Source organism: Nerophis lumbriciformis, linkage group LG13 (assembly GCF_033978685.3).
Source record: "Nerophis lumbriciformis linkage group LG13, RoL_Nlum_v2.1, whole genome shotgun sequence".
Lineage (NCBI taxonomy): Eukaryota > Metazoa > Chordata > Actinopteri > Syngnathiformes > Syngnathidae > Nerophis > Nerophis lumbriciformis.
Genome location: NC_084560.2, coordinates 28,469,457 through 28,475,989, shown reverse-complemented (window position 1 = coordinate 28,475,989; position 6,533 = coordinate 28,469,457).

Below are 6,533 nucleotides of genomic sequence, written 5' to 3'. Positions count from 1 at the left end.
TGCAATTTCACTAAATTATTTGACCAAAAATCTAAATTATGCCAATATTTCACTTAATTTCATCCTTAAGTATGATACCTTTTCTATTTCAGAGACACTAGAGGATCAATAACACAGCATGAATTAGCTACTTGAAACACTAGTCAAAGATCCTCTATATGAGAGCAGCGTTGTGCTTTCTTGGAAGGACCTGTAAAAGTGCTAGTCGGAGATCCTTGATATGACAGGAGTGTTCTCTTGTTTTAAAGGACTTTATGCAAAAAGTCAAAACACTAGTCAAAGATCCTGTACATGACAAGAGTGTTCTGCTTTATTCAGAAGACATGTAAAAGCGCTAGTCAAAGATCCTTTATACAACAGGAGTGCTCTATTGTTTTAAAGGACTTTATGCAAATACCCGATTCAAAGATTCTCGAAATGAGACAAGTGCTCTGCTTTCTTTAAAGGACCTGTAAAAGTGCTAGTCAAAGATCCTCTAAATGACAGGGGTTCCCTCTTGTTTTATAGGACTTTATGCAAAAACACATACTGAAATACTAGTCAATGATCCTATATATGACAAGAGCATTCTGCTTTCCTCAGGAGACCTGTAAAAGCGCTAGTCAAAGATCCTTTATATAACAGGAGTGCTCTATTGTTTTAAAGGACTTTACGCAAATACCCTATTCAAAGATCCTCTATATGAGAGGAGCGCTCTGCTTTCTTCAAAGGACCTGTAAAAGCGCTAGTCGAAGATCCTCGCGGCTGTTTTTGAGGACCTTTAACAAAATGCTAGTTAAAGATCCTCAATACGAGAGGAGCAGTATGCTGTTTGCTTTAAGACTCACTGCAAAAACGCTGGTCAAAGATCCTTTTTAAGATCGCAGTGTTTTGCTTTTTCAAGTACCTGCAAAAGTGCTAGTCAAAGATTCTTTATGACAGGAGTACTCTGCTGTTTTAAAATTACCTTCTGCAAAAACATTAGTCAAAGATCCTGTACATGAGCGGAGCACTCTGTTGTTTTTAAGGACCTACTGCAAAAGTGCTAGTCAAAGATCCTCTATATGACAGGAGTGCTCTGCTGTTTGCTTTAGCGACCTACAGTACAGCCAAAACGCTTGTCATAGAGCCCCTATAAGAAAGAAGGGATTTTTTTAAATTGCTGGTCAAAGATTCTCTTTAAGAAAGGCGCGCTTTTGCTGTTTTTTAAGGACTTACTACAAAAACATTGTCAAAGATTGTCTATATGTCAAGAGGGCTTTGCTGTTTTAAAAAATGTACCACAAACAAGAGTTTAAGATCCTTTTATAAGAAAAGAGTGCTTTATTGTTAAGGACCTGCTGTAAAAACACTAGTCAAAGATCATCTATATAGGAGAAGTGCTCTGCTGTTTTTAAGGATTTTCTGCAAAAAAAAAATGTAGTCAAAGATTCTCTAAATGAGAGGAGCGCTATGCTGTTTTTAACGACCTTCAGCAAAAACATTGAGTCAAAGATTCCCTGAATAAGAGGAGTGTTCTGCTGTTTTTAAGAACCTTCAGCAAAAAACATTTCGTCAAAGATCGTCAAAATGAGAGGAGCGCTCTGCTGTTTTTAAGGACCATCAGCAAAAACATTTTGTCAAAGATTGTCTGAATGAGAGGAGCGCTCTGCTGTTTTTAAAGACCATCAGCAAAAACATTTCATCAAAGATTGTCTAAATGAGAGGAGCACTCTGCTGTTTTTAAGGACCTTTACACTAGTCGAATATTCATTATATGAAAGGAGTACTCTTCTGTTTTAAGGGCCCTGCAAAATTGCTAGTCAAAGATCCTCTATATGGCAGGAGCAATGCAAAAACTATACATACCGTATATCAGTAACATGCACTGCCTCTTTAAGACACATTTTTTCTAAAGTAAAACCAATATTTTAAGTAACTGTAATCCAAATAGAGAAAAAAACAGGACAATGTATTGTTACTGATATTGTCATGAATGCAATGTGTAGAGTTATAAAATGTTATATAAATGTTCAATGTTGTTTGAGGTGCTTATAGATGATTGTAATCAATGAAAAATAAAAAATAAATCCCACGTAAAAATGCTAAAAGTGGTTGCCAGATGTTTGCCTTCTTTTATGCTGAGCCAACAGGATGATTGATGCTTTTTTTACTCACATTGTTGACATTTTTTCATTTTTTTTTTTCCCTCTTCATAACCAACATCTTTTGCAAGAGACATTTGTTTTTGTCTTATTTCTTTTGTCAGAGTTACACATTTCAGGGAAAAAAACGCATATGTTAAAAAAAAAACGGCAATTAAGTAAAACTTGAAAATTCCCGCGGAAATTTTGATGGGCCTGCTATCCGTGCCCTGGACCTCTGGTCGGGGGTCGCTGAAAGCCGCATACTTATAAGATGGCGCAGAGTTTCCGAATCTGTGAGTTGTAGGTGTAAGCGTACAAAGGATGCTAAAGAGCTAGCCTAAAAAGTTAGCATGCTAACATTAGCATGCTAATACTTCCAAAATGGCGCCAAGTATCAAAAATCCTAACTTTTAGGTTTAAACATACAAAATTAGCTAAAAAGCCACCAAAAATGTTAGCATGATAAAAGCACGCTTATATAAGAGACGTTAGTAGACTTCCAACAATGGCGCCAAGTATAAAAAAGTATGATTTTAGGTTAAAACATAAATTTTCTAAAAAACAACCCTAAAACGTTAGCATGCTAACATCAGCATGCTATAAAAACGATGTTAGCTTACTTCCAAGATGGCGCCAAGAATTAAAAAATCATGATTTTTAGCATGTTAACATTAGTATGCTAACACTTAGAATGTGTCACATACCAAGATATATGACTCTGGGGTAAAAAGTTGCAAAATGAGCAGAAAAAGTTAGCATTCTAAAGTTAGCATGCTAGCATCTTAAAGTTAGCATGCTAAGAGTTAGCAGATGTCACATACCAAGTTATATGACTCTGGGGTAAAAAGTTGCAAAATGAGCAGAAAAAGTTAGCATTCTAAAGTTAGCATGCTAGCATCTTAAAGTTAGCATGCTAAGAGTTAGCAGATGTCACATACCAAGTTATATGACTCTAAGGTGTATGGCTGTAGAATTAGAGAAATAAGTGTAAAATCAGGCTGAAAAAGTAAACATGCCAATGTTAGCATGCTAGCATGTTAACACATGTCACATACCAAGTTGTATGGCTCTAGGTTAAATGGTTGTAAAATTAGGGCAAAAAGTTAGCATGCTAATGTTAACATTCTAGCATGCTAATGCTAGAATGCTAACAGTTAGCATGGTCATGTACCAAGTTATATGACTCTAAGATGTATGGCTGCGAAATTAGAGAAAAAAAGTGTAAAATTTCCTGAAAAAGTTAGCATGCTAATGTTAGCATGCTAATGTTATAATGCTAGCACATGACTGGGTAAGAAGAAATACCTAAATGCACCATCTGTAGGTGTAAACATAGAGAGTAGCAAAAAAGCTAGCACAAAACATTAGCATGCTAATATAAGAAGCGAGCAAAAAATGTTACCATGCTAACATTCTCACGAGTGTGCTAACATTCTCACGAGTGTGCTAACAGGTAATGTTAGCACGTTGACTGTTAGCACACTTGGTCGAAAGCACCGAGTAGAGAAGTCCATGATTGATTAGGTTTAAGCATACAAAGTTAGCTAAACGGGTAGCATACAATGTTAGCATGCTAACGTTCTCATATTGGAAAAAATTTGATTTTTCTGCTGGGGGTGGCCCTGCCTGTCTATGTTGTGTGCCCATGCCCGTTGAACTTTTAGTTACGCCACTGTACAGATACCAGACTCAGACACCTGAGGGGAGGGGCTGTCACGTGACTTCAAAGGACTTCATGTAATTGGATGCACCTGCCAGTAGCACACAATGACACAGTATTTTCTGTGATTTGTTGAAAAACTTCACGACGAACAAAGTCTGATTGTGGCCAAACGCTTTGAGATATTGACTTTTTGAACACACGCTGAGCGCCTCAAGGCTTTGGGGAATGTGCTGGTGTTCTTAGATTTCCAATAAGTGGGAAAATGGCCAAGTTTGAACGAGTTAGAAAATGTGAATTTTGGGGTTTTTGAGAGCCGACGTTTAACATTTGAGTCAATTAGAGATTTTGCTGACTTTTTTGACTTTGAGGGCCAACAGAAGCGAAATGGGATACATGACATCCATAAAAGTGACATTTTCTGAGCGAGAATATGTGTCTCTACGTTTTCACCGTAACACATGACACTGGGATAAAAGAAGTGGCCATGAGGACAGAATGTTTGCACAAAAAAAAGCACGTTTTCACGCCCTTTCACCCTCTAGGAAGCTAGAGTGCGCCATTGACTTTAGTGGGGAAAATCTACAATTTCTGGCGGCGCTCGCCTCATTCCGATGGCCATCCAGCCACAATTTTTTAGATTGGATGTAAAAACTTTTAAGCCAGGGTTAAAGTTAACAAGTGTGTGAACAAAATGAGATATTAAGCACCGAGCTATGTGAAAGAATGGCTGAGCTACATGAGGAGGTAACCTTGTTGGGGTTTTTTTTTTTGCGTTTTTCTCAACACAATCCTCCATTAAAAGGGTATGTACCAGTGACGTGCGGTGAGGCACTGACTTCATCACAGTCAGATTTACAAACATATGAACCCTAAAGAGTATCTTATTCACCATTTGATTGGCAGCAGTTAACGGGTTATGTTTAAAAGCTCATACCAGCATTCATCCCTACTTGGCACTCAGCATCAAGGGTTGGAATTGGGGGTTAAATCACCAAAAATTATTCCCGGGCGCGGCGCCGCTGCTGCCCACTGCTCCCCTCACCTCCCAGGGGGTGATCAAGGGGATGGGTCAAATGCAGAGGACAAATTTCACCACACCTAGTGTGTGTGTGACAATCATTGGTACTTTAACTTAACTTTAGCTTTACACATATAAACTGTAGCACACAAAAAAGCACATTTAATAAAAAAAAACGTTATTATGGTCTTACCTTTACTTATAAATGAAGTCCATGCGCCACTCCTTCTGAACAAAAGCATCGATAACTTGTTTATAGAAGTCTTCCTTATCTTTCTTCAGTTTTAAAAGTATCTCTGTCTTGATGGAGATCTTCCTTTAATTATTACCTCCTGCTTCGATTGAAAGTCCAGTTTAGAAAACTGTTTTATTTTAGATATGTAATCCTCCATGTTAAATGTCCAGGGGAGAGGAAAAAATAAACGATCGCTAACTGTTGCTGCTTGTTGTCACTTATTCTGCAGCCGAGTAGTCGCAAAAATGATCCCTAGTATCACTAGCGCCCTCTACCACCATGAGGCGGGATTACTGCGCGCCTCAGCCAGTGCGTCTTCGCAGCCGTTTTATGATTGCTCAGCACAAGAAATACGTTACACACATACAGTTGTTGACAAAATACACTGTACATTATATACCTCAGCTAACTAAACTATGGAAATGTATAATACAATTCATATAGCAATACGGTCTCACTGCACAGCAGGCCAGCAGTTATCCGAGTCATTGCACAATCCATGGTGAGGCTCAACTGGCTGCTGATCACCGCAAGTCTCTTCTCAGTATTTGAACGGCAAATGTGAAAATTCTGCGATTTTGAATACAAATAATCTAAAACTGGTGAAGTTAAATGGAAACTAACTTTATAGTATAATCACTGGATGCATATAACAATTTAATTTTTTTTTTTCTTTCCATGATGGCACGTGAGGCCCCGCCTCACCTGCCTCCCCTGACTGCACGTCACTGGTATGTACCAATTAATATGTCCGGTTTTTTTTGTGTGGTTTTTTTTTTAGACATGAATAGTGTCGCTATGGGAACACAAAATGTTCCCAACTAGTGAGCGGGACCTTTCCGATGGTATTAGATATGTCTGGGTTTGTAGGCCGGTTCGTCTTTAATTAATCGCTGCAGAATAAGATGGAAGAGGAAGAAGAAGAATAAAGATTAAGTCCAAAGAACATTAATATGGGCCGCTTGCATTGCAGGAGGCCCATAATAAAATAAAGACCAATCACAATGAAACAGGAGTGAGTTACAGTGATTTTTTACAGTGCATTGTTATATAAAAAAAATTGTATTTTAAAATCAGATGCAATATAAGTTGTCAGTGGCGATTAAGTTAGGTTTAAGTTTACTAGGGGTGTAACGTTACACCATAATCATGGTTTGGTAGGAAGGCCAGGAGACTTTAATAAACAAAGCAGAGTTTTCAAGCTCTAGCTTCTCCTTGGCACGATGGTTTATGTAGTAGAAGTGTGACTATATTGCCATGCAGTTACACTTCCCGTCCATCACTTTATGTGGTTCATGTTGCAACGCAGTGAGTACACCTTTGTTACGTGCCGGAAAATCTGATTCCAAAGAAAATTTAGGGTTAAGGTTTGAGTCAGGTTTCGGGTTGCTGTTGGTTTTGCATGCCTTCAGCTGTGATTCAGCCCTGAGACCACTTCCACTTCCTTCCATATTTAACACATACTACATCGTCCTGACATATGCAGTGTTATTTTATCTATGAAACGTTTCG